Here is a 14,110-nt window from a genome sequence, read left to right on the forward strand (position 1 = left end):
TACTATTACATTGGGATGTAATTCATCAAATTTAACCCCAACGTCTGTGCTTCACACAGATAAGCAAAGTCTGTGTTTTACTATAATTTACAGACTTTAATCTGGAGAATAATAAAGGTTTAATTAACATAAACTTTAAATATTCAATTGTAAGCACCTGATCACAGGCTCTACAGCTTGATTTTCAGTGTCAACCCATCACATGTCAACAGGTGACAAACCTGAAAAAGGATTTAGACAAATGTGCATAAATTGCTATGGTAACACTAAACTGAACATGTACATGTAACAGGATCTTTAGTTGTTATGTGTGTCAGACCAGGCTCTGAGCCTGATACAAGATTTGAAGTTTCTTCCATGAGATTTAATGTTGACTAATCTCTTGGCGTGTTTTTTGTCTTTTCTTCTTTTATGTATATTTTATATATGCAGTGGACATAGGCAAATATTAATTTGTCTGTGGCAGCTACAATAATTGCTCTGGGAAAGATGTATAAAAAGTGACAAAGGATCTAGTCCAGAACCAGCCATTAAATAAATTGAATCTATATCTGTGTTCTATGTCAAAGTAAACTATAGACAAACTTTCAAAACAAAACAGGAACTAAGATCGGTTAGTTCCTCCAGAACCAAGCCCACCTCTGTAGCCACTAAACTACCACCAAAGATCCTCTATAGGCTACAGAAGATTAGGGTGCTTGACTAGAGTGAGAAATGCAATTTCGTTGCATGTGTTGGGTACTATGCGCATTTTCAACGACAACAGAAGTCGTAAAATAAAGGTAGTATAAAATGATATACAAAAAAGAGGTTTAGAAATGGATAGATTTGTCCTTGGATCTTTGGGACCACAGTACAGTGTTCTTCTCATTAGTAGTTTGCTCTGTATAGACTTGAGAATGACTGTCATGAAGAGACAAAAGTCCTCTGTGTTTCGCTTTGGAACATTTACATGCAACATGTTTCCCCTGCAGCTGCACACGTCGTCTGTGCTCACTCTCCATCTGCTGCTTTCAGGGAGGTTGTATTCATGCTGGGAAGTGTTCGTCGTTTCATTGCAACTGTCTGACAAAACATAACAATTACAAGAAATTATTTTTCCCTCTTCATATTTAGTTGAGTGGGTGGAGTGTGTGTGTGTGTGTGTGTGTGTGTGTGGGGGGGGGGTTACATCTCATTTTGTAATGAGTTGCTACTCAGGGGGTGGGGGGGTCATGACTATTGGCTCCTAATTTTAAGCTTAGAGAATAGTTTCTTGGCAAACCTCCCTGCTTTTGATGCTTAGACTGGCTTATTGAAGTGGCTTCCAAGTGCTTGGACACAATAGATCTTCTGTATTTAGCGCAGAGCAAAAACCCTGGAAAAATGCATCTTGTTTTTAGCATATTTTTAAGCAAACACCAAAAAGCTAACCGTTGAGGCCTTAAACTAACCCTGATACGTGGGTGTTCCCAGTACTGGAGTTGCTGGGGGAAGAGGGGGATGACATCCCTCCCTGAAATAAAAACGGTCCAAATCATCCCCCCTGTAAAACTTCCATCCCTTATGTCATTTCATCAATGAATGTGGTTTTACTGCTATTTCAACATTTAGAGTCATCACCAGAAAAATAACACCAGAAAAATAACTTATTTGACAATTTTCACCTGTTTCAAGTAAATTTTCACTTGAAATAAGTAGAAAAATCTGCCAGTGGGTCAAGTTTTATCTTCTTATTACAAGCAAAACAATCTTGTTCCACTGGCAGATTTTTCTACTTATTTCAAGTGAAAATCTACTTGAAACACGTGAAAATTGTTGTTTTTTCCAGTGATGAGTCTTGTTTTAAGTGTAATTAAGTGTGATTTTTTTTTATTAAAATGAGACATTTTAACAAGAAATAAGACAAATATTCTTGTTAAGATTGTGAGTTTTTGCAGTGATCCATGTTACTTATCCTGTGAAGGACAGAGTCATATTGATAAGTTCAGAAAAGTGTTTTTTATTGTTGTGTTTTGATGTATTTGATGTAAGCCCAGTGGATATTTAAAGCTTACAGAAGGCTGCATTTAACTGCTGCTATGTCATTCCTGCAGTATTTCTGCAGCTGTTTTGGTCACTGCTATTATTTGTAATATATTATATTATTTGTAATCACCACAAATTATCTGTCCCCATATGATCAAATCCACCATCCCCCCTGATTTTTTTTTACAACTCGAGTACTGGATGTTCCCTATATGGAAGTAGCTTCAGCTGCAGTCAGTATATTTTTAACAAGTTAACATTTTTAATAATTTATTTTACCTTTTTTAAATGTGCATCATGGGATTGATATGAATATTTATTGTTCTATTAAAAATGCATTAGGTCTTTAAGGGGCAATCCTAATTTTCATGGGGGAAATATAGCAAACATGATGTATATAACAATAAGAGTTGCTGTTTGTGGTAAAATTGTAGTAAGAAACGGTTCCTACTTGCTTGCTAGGATTAAACTACCTACCATGAACATTTCTTTTACATCTCTTTTTCTTGGACGATATAGATCCCAATGAAATTAACTTTTGTGCAGGTCTCTCAAAGCAGATTCATCTGCTGCCTGTTGTTTTGGGTCAATGATTCTGCTACTAACTAATAAAGTGAGATCATTTTACTAATGCAATGTGAAGTTTTACCCATATTGAGTCCTTGTAAGTAAAGAGGATGCACTAGTGTCTCTCAGCTGTCATCACAATGCCATCTGGTGGTAAAACATAGGCAACATCTGCATTTGTTTTTCCTAATTACAGCAGCACCGAACGTATCCTCGGGTTAAGACGGAAAATTCACATCATATATTAGAATATACAGGCACATTCCTCTGACAACATGAATGATGAAGATGCCAGGAAGCAAAGGAGAGGGAGTGGGGCTTCATAAATAGCACCTGTAATCTTGTGTGAGGAAACAGACCGAGGGAGGGTGGAGAGCTCTCAGGGAGATGTGCTATACATTTAAATCTGTTTCAGCACAAGTTGTACCTATTTCACTCAAGAATAATGGTTTGGAAGACCTAAAGATGAGAGGGTTGTCTCATGTACTTAAGATTCTTGTTTTATATATTACTTTGCACAATGAAAATGAAAGGGTCTTAGTCTGAATTAATCTTAAAATGTAATTTAGGTGGAGTAAAATGTACATTTCCCTCTAAAACATAGTGGAGCGGGAGTATAAAGTTGAATAAAATGGAAATAGTTCTGCCACTTGCAGGATAATCCAATTCAGGACTGCTTTTTTATGGACTGCTTTTCGCAAAGTGATGATCATAACTATGCAATTAAATCAGGAATTTGGCGGTAAGGCGAACTAAAGGCCCATCCGTGAACAAACATGGATGGCTTTTGGTGGCGGACAGCAGCAGTAAAATACAGAACAGAGCTGCATCAATGCATCAAAGACAACGTTTCAAAAAAAGGAGTTGGGGGTGGTGTACTTGATCCAGTGTTCGATGCTTGACTATGTTAGTCTGTAGCACTTCAGCTGCTGTTGGGTTGCCTCATGTATGTTTAGGGCTGGGCGATATGGACCAAAAGTCATATCTCGATATTTTCTAGCTGAATGGCGATACTTGATATATATCCATATTTTTTCTGTGCCATAATTGGGGTTTCCCCCAAAGCATTATAGCATAGCATCTCTGTTAGCATCTCTGTTAGCATCTCTGTTAGCTTCATTGTTTTCTGAGGCAAACCCTTAAAAAAACAGTCAGTTTTAATACAAAGCCTCGTGCCAAATGTCACACAGGTTCCTTTATTAACAGAGGTCTGCACAATATCAAAATGTATAAAACAAATGAAATAAAAATAAACTGCCTGCATATATAGAATAAAAATGCTTCTTGAATAAAATAAAACAAATATCCCTCTCCTGCATAACAATTAAATTAAAATACACTGTGCAATTAATACAATGTAGACAGTAACAGGCAGACTTTTCCACTGAGGTTGACAGTTCAATTTGTCAATTTGTCAATTTGTCAATTTGTCACAAAATAAGCTATATCAAAATCATAAAAAAATAAAAAATAAAATAAAAATCGATATAAACGATATTGTCTTGTACCATATCGCGTTTGAAAATATATCGATATATATTAAAATCTCGATATATCGCCCAGCCCTATCGGGGGTCATGTTCTGTTCTCTGGAAAGATCTGGAGACAACTTCTGTTGTAATAGACGCTATATGAATAAAATTGAATTGAATTGAATTGAAAGCCCAGTTCCAAACTCAGCACTGGCCCAGAACCAGTCTGGAACCGGTTTGGTGGAAAAGGGGCAAGAGAGTAGTTTTTAATAGAGTTTTTCTACCAATAACAAGAGCAGGGGGTGAGCAGAAGGGAAGCGTCGGATCAGCTGATTTGGTCCGGGGTTGAACATGATTGGACTGATATGTGAGTTATATGGCTGAACTAACTCTCTAAGATTCGGTTTACTTCTGATAGTGGTTTGATTTCGTGGGGTGAAGAACTCACTCAGTCTTGTTTTCATGTGATCTTCTGCATTGCCTTTCTACTGTACTTATAAAAGACGACTGAGACCGTGATGGCACCAGTCTGTTGCTGTGAAGAGATAGCTGAGCAGAAACCAGGTTGTCTGTTTACCAGTGGATCTACGTTCCCACCCTCATGTGGACATAAAAACTGATGAAGAGGCTGTTGGTGATGATGTTGCCAAATGTATTTGTTCTGCCAAATCTGCTTGGGGTGTTGCCCTTACACACAATCTCATGTCTAAATTGAATAGTGGGAGACAATCAGTTTTTTTTAATCATTTTTTTGTTCTTTCCTTGGACGATACATGGACACACAATTCATGTATAAGACTGCCATTTGAAGAGACATCTTCATGGAGATTCAATGGTCTCAACTGAAACACGAGACCATTGATGAATCGGAGACTGGCTTTGGATAAAAGTGTGTTGCTCCAGATATTTACTACTACAACTAGTGCTACTACTACTAGAAGAAAGAAGAAGAAGAAAGAAAGCTTCCCTTAGTACTCCCACAATGGGAAATTCTTTCTCTGCATTTAACCCATTTTCTAGTTGAACTAGTAGCAGTGGTCTCCCCAGCGCCCGGGGGGCAGTAACGGTTAAGGGCCTTGCTCAGGGGCCCAAGGTGGTTGACTTTTGGTTGCAATCCAGGGGCTTATCCAAAGCGACTTACATCTTGGTTGCCATTCCGGGACTTGAACCTGGGTCCTCCAGACCCAAGCCCACCTCTGTAGCCACTAGACTACCACTTCCACCACCATATTCCGCTCTGTCCTCGTCGTCACCATCCTGCTGAACTCTCCTCCAGCCCAGATTCGCTCTACCGAATGCCAAATAGTCACTGCAGCTCGAGCCGCTCATAGAGGTGGGTGCAATTCATCGATGTGTCGATGCATCGCGATGCGTCATGTGACGATTTGGAATCGATTAATTTAAAAAAAAAATATATATATATATATATATATATATATATATATATATTTTTTTTTTTTTTAAGTTATCCTATCCAGATTCCAGACTGAATAAGCTGCTGAATTATTTCATTTTCAAGAATGCACATTTCTTATTGTTCACTTGAAATATGGCAGATATGTTAACACTAAGTTCATATCTTGTTTACTTGAATTAATGAACTCATTAAATCCAGGGCTTGACCGTTTTCAGTGTTTTCCACCAATAGAGGGCGCTCTCATGCAAGTGCAGCTTTCCCTGGTCAAAGTTAAGGAAGTCAAAGAGCAAATGTTTACATAGTCATAAAATACATTATTTTGTGTCTTTGAAAAATACATGTCAAATGTTCAGAAAACCTTGTTATTTACTTAATGAGTGTTGTTAGAGGAACTGAGTTCATTGATTGGCTATTTATTTACAAATGTAGCCACAGATGAAGACAAAATCAATCTTGTATGGAAAAAAGCCTTAAAAATCACAATAATCGAAGAATCATCAATCACCAATAATCGAATCGAATCGACAATCGTTATAATCGAAGAATCGAATCGAATCATGAGGTACCCTTGTTTGCACACCCCTAGCCACTCATACCCCTTTTCCACCAAACCGGTGCCAGGCTGGTTCTGGTTCTGGTTCTGGTTCTGGTTCTGGTTCTGGTTCTGGTTCTGGTTCTGGGCCAGTGCTGAGTTTGGAACCGGGTTTTCTGTTTCCACTGACAAAGAACTGGCTCCGGGCCAGAAGAACCGGTTCCAAGGTAGCAGCAACTCTTTGCTGGTTTAGAGGAAAGAACCGCTTACGTAAGCAGAGGGGGCGATGTTGTTAAGACCAATGGCAACAGCAAGACTGGGAGACGGAGACATTTTCAAATAAGAATGAATCTGGATGCAGCAAAGCATCATGGGATGAGGAGGAGACAACCTGTCTTTTAGAGATGTGTCCACGGAGGAGCTACGTGGACTAAGTCCTGTTAGAGCAGATATGTTGTTGTTAGGAATGGGTGATATTTTACCATTCACGATAAACCGTCAAAAAAATTCCCCACGATAAGAATTTGTATCTCACGATAAAAATGATAAATTCCTGTTGACGGAAGGAAGGAATAAGCCAGAAAGAAAGAAAGAAAGAAAGAAAGAAAGAAAGAAAGAAAGAAAGAAAGAAAGAAAGAAAGAAAGAAAGAAAGAAAGAAAGAAATAGAAATGAGCCAGAAAGAAAGAAAGAAAGAAAGAAAGAAAGAAAGAAAGAAAGAAAGAAAGAAAGAAAGAAAGAAAGAAAGAAATAGAAATGAGCCAGAAAGAAAGAAAGAAAGAAAGAAAGAAAGAAAGAAAGAAAGAAAGAAAGAAAGAAAGAAAGAAAGAAAGAAAGAAAGAAAGAAATAGAAATGAGCCAGAAAGAAAGAAAGAAAGAAAGAAAGAAAGAAAGAAAGAAAGAAAGAAAGAAAGAAAGAAAGAAAGAAAGAAAGAAAGAAAGAAAGAAAGAAAGAAAGAAAGAAAGAAAGAAAGAAAGAAAGATAAATTCCCGTTGATACGTGGACGGGGATCTTTTATCAATTCAATTTAATTGGTGTAGTTTAGTATTTAGTATCTTTTAGAGCAGTGTTTTGGCTCCAAAGACTGAATGTGGTGATAGATTTATAGTTACAAAGGTGGAGTTGAATTGGTATTTTTTTATCGTCATTTTTATCGTTATCGGGATAAATGCCAGAAATTATCGTGATACATTTTTTAGTCCATACTGCCCATCCCTAGTTGTTGTTGCTTCATCTTTCACGCTAACGCAGCAACATAACTGACGTTTGCAGCGATGTAATGACGTGGCTCCCCTTAGCACCCGAGCTTTGGAAAACAAACCGGATCTCAGCTGGTTCACAAGTTGCGAAACAGCACCAGCACTGGCCCAGAACCAGCTCTGGAACCGGTTTGGTGGAAAAGGAGTATCAGAGCCTCCTTAGCCTCTTTGACGAGTGCTCTGTTCTGCAGGCTGTTGTTGGAGGGGTCTCTGGTCAGACTAGCAGACGTAGCTCTCCAAGAGGAGTGAGGCTTTCTGTTTAGTCAAAATCTCCTATATCTTGAAGAATGCGGACAGCATCTCTCACAGCACCCTGTTCTGGACTGTCCACAACCTGGGATAAGAAGTGGAGAGCCTTGTAGTCAGGACTGTGGATTTAAGTCGTCCAGTGGAGTAGGCCGCATCCCCAGAACGGTTGGGGTTGACGATGTCCAGCTCTTCCTTTTTCTTTGTGTGACTTCTACTAAACCGGGGGTCAGCAACCCGCGGCTCTAGAGCCACATGCGGCTCTTTAGCGCCGCCCTGGTGGCTCCTGGAGCTTTTTCAAAAATGGTTGACCTTTTTTTCTCATTTTTTTTCTTCTTTTTTTCAGTTTTTTTTTTTTCTTTTTTTCCTTTTTCTTATTTTTTCTTTTTTTTCTTCCTTTTTTCCCTTTTTCTTTCTTTTTCCTTTCCTTTTTAATCTAGACATTTCAACTTTTTTCTAAAAGTTTTTGACTTTTTTCTCAAATTTCGACTTTTTTCTCAACATTTAGACTTTTTTCTCGAGATTGAACTTCAACATTAATCTCGACATTTTGACTTTTTTCTCGACATTTCGACTTTTTTCTCGAAGTGCATAAGGAAAAAAAAATTTCCCCCAGTTCTAACTAATATAGAAACATGCAGCATGTGTTGCCTTCATTCTAAGGCTGATACAAGACTTTTCATTTTTTGCGGCTCCAGACATATTTGTTTTTTGTGTTTTTGGTCCAATATGGCTCTTTCAACATGTTGGGTTGCCGACCCCTGGACTAAACCCTCCTGTGCTGCACTTGGGTCCACCACATACCCTTGTCAAAGAGAGGGAAACAATATTACATAAACAAATAAAATAAAAAAAACATCCTCTGAGTTTTGTATCCATGAACACTTTTTCTGCTAAAAATGGTTGGATGATACTGTAAATTGTATATATTATGTAGCTTCGACATGCCCCTTTCTGAACTATAACCTTTGCTCCAACTCTGGCTTTAGCCAATCTGTAATCTTATGCTTTTGATCAGTGGAGCTTATCAGATTTGGTGAGAGCCCCGGAGGATAAAGACTTTTTTCCACCTCTGTCGAGCTCAGAGACGTGTCCTGGAGGTTTTTGCATTCTCAGCCATGTGACCTTGAACTCATTGTGGTCCTTAGTTCATGGGTCTTTTTAGTAGTTTGTAGCTGTGTGTGCTGCTTTCTTTTCTTTATGAAATCTCTTTGCCTACTACAACTGAGCATTATTATTTTTAGGAAATACAAATCTATGTATCATTTTCCTCCTGGTTTTATTGGAAACTTGTTGCATCAATGGTTTTACGAACTGCTATATGTAACTAGATAAATGGAAATGTCATCCAACCCAATAGTCACCTACTTTAAGTCATTGGTGCAATGGTGTGAGAATGCAGGGAAATACCCAAATTATAGAAATACATTGCAGATGCATGGATAGTGCAAGTAAAACAAAGGTGATTACGTTGCATACCAAGAGAGCTAAACTGTTTAAGATACTGTGATGGAAAAATTACTCACTGAGTCTTGAAAAAGGCAATCATCTTATCTTATGCTCTTTGTTTGTTGTTTAACTTTATCTGAATCCAGAAAGGAACCACCTGTCCATTGTAATTTCTTTCTTGACTGTTTACTTGACATTTGGCACACCTATAGATTATTATACATTTACTTACACAATATCTGTCTATAAAGCACACCTACACCTTGGAGCAAACCATCAGTGTGCAGTTATACTTTGTTGTGATTGTATGCTGACTAGTGGTGGGTATTGGGAAGGACCTCACGACTTGAGCCACGATACGATACAAATTGCGATATCCCGATTATGCGATATATCCCGATATATCGCGATATTCTACATAGTTCACCGAAAAATGTAAAAATGCATTACACATCTTAAAATCCAAGTTGTATACATGTACATCAGATGATAGTGATAATCCATTGGACAGACTGAGTCAAAACAATGTAATTCAAACTTTCCATTTTAATATGCAAGTGCAGTACCTCCAACTGCTGCTTGAGGCTTCATCTGTTTGTAGGGGTGTAACAATATATCGTGCCACTAAATTTCGCGATACAAAAACGTCACGATACGTGTCGTGGAGGTGGCAAACTGTATCGCGATATTGGGTTATTAATATTAATCTATTGTGTTGACTAGTAACGCGCATCTGACCGCGACCTGCGGACCAAAATCTTACTCCACTCAGAAGAAACTAGTCCCGTTTTGAGCTCTGAACTTTTACTAATGTAAGGCTGGTGTAGAGTTAAGCCTTACCTTATTAAATTAAACCTTTTCAGGTCGTGAGTAGGATAAACACGGGGAAACTTCTGCTGAGTTCCAGTGTACTTTAATGTCCCTCAACAGTGTAGGATTTTAGAACATCAACACAGCACCTAGTGCCGTACTGTGGCGTATCACTCCGCCCAATCTAAAACAGACTAATCACTACAGATAAACTGACTAGTGTCATTATAGTCCCTGATTTACATCAGAATATAAAGAATATATTTATAAAATAATGAAATAACCTTCTTAACAAAAATAAATCTCCTCTTACACTTATAAGGTGAGCAGGAATCAATCTTTTTTATGATGTAAAATTGTATGTATTTATTTACTTTTATTTATTTATTTAATTTTAGTTGTAAAATTTCTGGAAAAGAAAAAAGTCAGATCATACATGAGAGAAACTATTCAGTTTGTGTCTAAATATTTGTACTTGTCTGAAACTGAAGATCATAATGCAAACCTGACATTTACTTTTAGTTCAGTTTGTGGAAAATGGTTGTCCTGGCTTTCTCTTTAAAACTTAAACAGTTATAAAGCATTACAAACTGTAACAATAGGGCAAATGCACAGCATTATTTTGTATTTTGTGTCTTTCAAATAAAAGACACATTTTTTCCAGTCATATGTTCCTCATTCAAGGTTGTTAAAAAAATATTGCTATAATATCGTATCGTTATCGTGACCTCAATATCGTGTATCGTACCATATCGTGAGATTAGTGTATCGTTACACCCCTATCTGTTTGTGATTCAGCGTCCATCGGAGCTCGTATCAAATGCCTCACTTTATTGTACAAACAGGTATAGGCTTGTACAAGTTTGTATAGGCTTATTCCATGTATTCCCTTAAACCCACATCAACCTGTTTAGGGTTTGTAGAGGACTCTATCCCAGCAAGCATGAGATGAGAGTCAGGGAGCAGCCCTGAGCAGACAGGTTCACCACAAACACTAAATTAACTTGCATGCATGACTTTGGGTGGAGAAACTCATTCAGCAGAATCCTGGAAAAATCTGCTGATCCGGGAAACCATCTGGTGATTTCTGCCTCTACATCTAACCGACATATGTCTGATTGTGATTGGAGAACCTGCTCAGTGACCTCGACAACAAGATCAACGTGGAAGAAGCTGACGATTGCTGTGTCTCTCACGGTAGTGGTGGAGATGAATGAGAACAGAGCACTTTGACTTGAAGGGGACATGGAGAGGGCTGAATGTCATCTCCTGCCTGCAGTTCACCCACTCAGCGCTGACTGGAGGACTCACTTCTCACAACAGTTTTTCAGGGGTGCCTTACCCAGGACAAGGACTTGTAAAACTACAACTGGTTCCTTCTAATGGAAACCTGCATAGAGGCTAAGATGGGAGGCAAATGCCAGAAAAAACATCCACACTTAGACTCACATCTACGATCAATTTCAATTTCCTAACTGGAAAACCTGCACAGATACTGGGAGAATTCATAAGGGAAACCATGTTGAAATAAAAAAAAATAAAAAGATAATAAAAAATAAAATTAAAAAAATTAAAATAAATATCCCTTAGCAATCCCACAATGGGGAAATGTATTCTCTGCATTTAACCCATTTCTAGTCAAACTATGAGCAGTGGGCTGCCATTTGCACAGTGCCCAGGGAACAGTCAGGGTTAAGGGCCTTGCTGAGGGGCCCAAGTATGGAGTAAGATAACTTCCAAAAAGATGTGTCCATGTTATAACTATTCGTATTCGTAATGATAAACATTTGTATGTAAATACAAAAGTTATACCCAAAATTCTGCTGTCACTCACATGAGTCTGATCAATTATTAGGGTTAGGATTGTTTTTATGTGAGTATGAATCTAAAAGCTGTGAGTGCAAAGTCTTGTGAATACAACTCTAATTTCTACGACTACGAGTCTTCACTGTGAACACGAATTCAAGTTTATGGGTACGAGTCGAAAAACTGTTGAAATGACACAGGCAGTTCACAGCATAGACATATATACGCAGGCCCGGACTGGCCATAGGGAGAACCGGGCGTATACCCGATGCGGCGGTCTAGGATTGGCCTGCTGGCCTGCCGCCTGCGTCCCTCTCTCTTCTTTTTTTACAGGCGGCTGGTGCGCGACGCAGCGCCGGCTATCTGACTTTTTTAGTTAGAGAGTCAGGCCAATCAGAGGCCACTCAGGCCAGTAGCAAGTGAGGAGGGCAAGATGATTGGTTTGTTTCGATTAACACCCGCCCCAAACAGTCCGTATAACCGAACAGACAGCGCGCCGTCGCCGCGTGTCTGTGTGCGTGTGCGTGTGCGCGAGTGGACCGGGAGAGGAGACGAGTCCAGAGCCAAATAATGCACACCCAGCCGGGTAAAAAAAAGAGAAAAGGCGGTATTTCAGGTAAAAAAATTAATAAAAAAAAAATAATAAAAAAAATCGATCTTTAGACATACAAATCGATTTTTAAGAATAAATATGAGACTCGATTTAGAATCAGAAAATCGATTTTTTTCAACACAGGCCTAGTGTGGCGGGGAGATACGCGACTGTGATTGGTTGCATTACGTACTTCAGGTGTCAGTCTTGTCCAATGAATGATGATTTTGCCACAAAAGAAGACTAACGAAAAAAACTAGACGAAAAAGGAAGATGTCAGGGGGAAAAGGTTGAGTGGCACTCAAAAAAGGGAAAAAAGAACAATTAAAATTCCAACGGGAATCACTTTTTTTATAAAAGCTATGCGATGTTTGAGGTGTGGCTGCTTTGTGACAGATGAATGCCATTGCCAGTATACCCAGTAGAGCACCACTGAGTGTTCTCAGATCCTGTCAGATCTGTCCCTCGCACATCACATCTGCCTGCAAAAGCCCAACGCAGGAAACTTCAAAACCCTAGCCCAACGCTGGCATTTGAGTGGCTTTTATACCATCCAGGATCCGTGGATCTGGTGTAAATGTCTGATAATGTGCATATGAGAAAATGTGTATATATTTATCCTCAGAGAAGAAAGCAGAAATGGAATAAGCAGGATTTTCTTTTTCCTTTTTTATTGTGGAAATGTGCAGTCTTGGAAAACGAAACAGGAAATCCACAAGCAAAGGCACCCAATCTAACAAAAGACAGACGTGAGCTTTTATTTCACACCTCTGGGGCTTATCAGTAGAGCCGGTGCAGGTGAGTGAGGATGATGGCCAGGTCAAGCGGAGCCATACGTGGGGAATAGATATAGGTGGGAATAGCATCATCTGGAATAGCAGGAGCCATTGACAAAACAACCTGAGTGAATGAATGAACAAAGATCAGTTGGTTGGTTCTTCCTAAACCAGACAGTGAATCTGTACTTCATGCGTGTTCCCTATCGAACAAAACGCAGTCTGCTCTGCAGAGCTTGAGAGTTTTTGTTGGGTCCTGTATATTTGTATGACGCGCTGCTGCAGACATAGAAGCACGCTGAGTCCGAGATACGTTTAATGGCGTTTAATGACAGAAGCTCAGCCACATCGGCCTCCCGATTACATTCACTTAATAGGTTTTAAATGTGTACACTGCAAGTGTATCGGGGTGATCAGTAAAAGGCATTCAACAAAAATTACGGCTACCCAACTCGCCTCTCTCCTCCTCAGTGCAGGTGATTTGATTCCTTATATAAGCTACGGTGATGACCCACGTGACCCAAACTTCCTTCATCACCGTGGCAACCAGATCAAACAAATGAAACATCAATATATGGCTCCTACCTTTTTCTTATGATATGAATTTTTCATATACCGTAATACCGGTGAGTATGTACAGTAGCGTACACAACGTTGGGAACGCCGCGCGGCGGAACGTAGCGCGGCTGGACACTGTTTGTGAGGGGACTGTTTAGCAGTAGTGATGCACCGACTGTTCGGTAACCGAAATTGTTCGGCCGAAAATGACAAAAAAACACTTTCAGTGTTCGGTGGAACAAGTGGGAAAAAAACGAACAATTAATAACGGCGTTGTAAAATAAGGAAATAGACTGGCCGCTCCCGTAACGGTTGCACCACAAACATAAATCGTTGCCCCACCAAAAAGTAACCACATAAGAATTTTACCAACATTCACCAGGAGGTGGAACCAAAACAACATAATGCTGGAAATTAAAACATGTTCAGTTTTTTATGTTCAATAAATATTTTTCTACCTTGTAATTTTGTAAAAGATCAGTCAGACAACACTTAAAGTCTTTAAGTGTTGTCTGACTGATTCTCTCACTTCATTAGAATCATAAGTGCCACCTCATTGTAAACGGCATCATTTTGTGAGGCCATGCAAACCTGTATTTATACTAGTGTGGACATTAATG

Source organism: Cololabis saira, chromosome 11, assembly GCF_033807715.1.
Source record: "Cololabis saira isolate AMF1-May2022 chromosome 11, fColSai1.1, whole genome shotgun sequence".
NCBI classification, from domain to species: domain Eukaryota; kingdom Metazoa; phylum Chordata; class Actinopteri; order Beloniformes; family Belonidae; genus Cololabis; species Cololabis saira.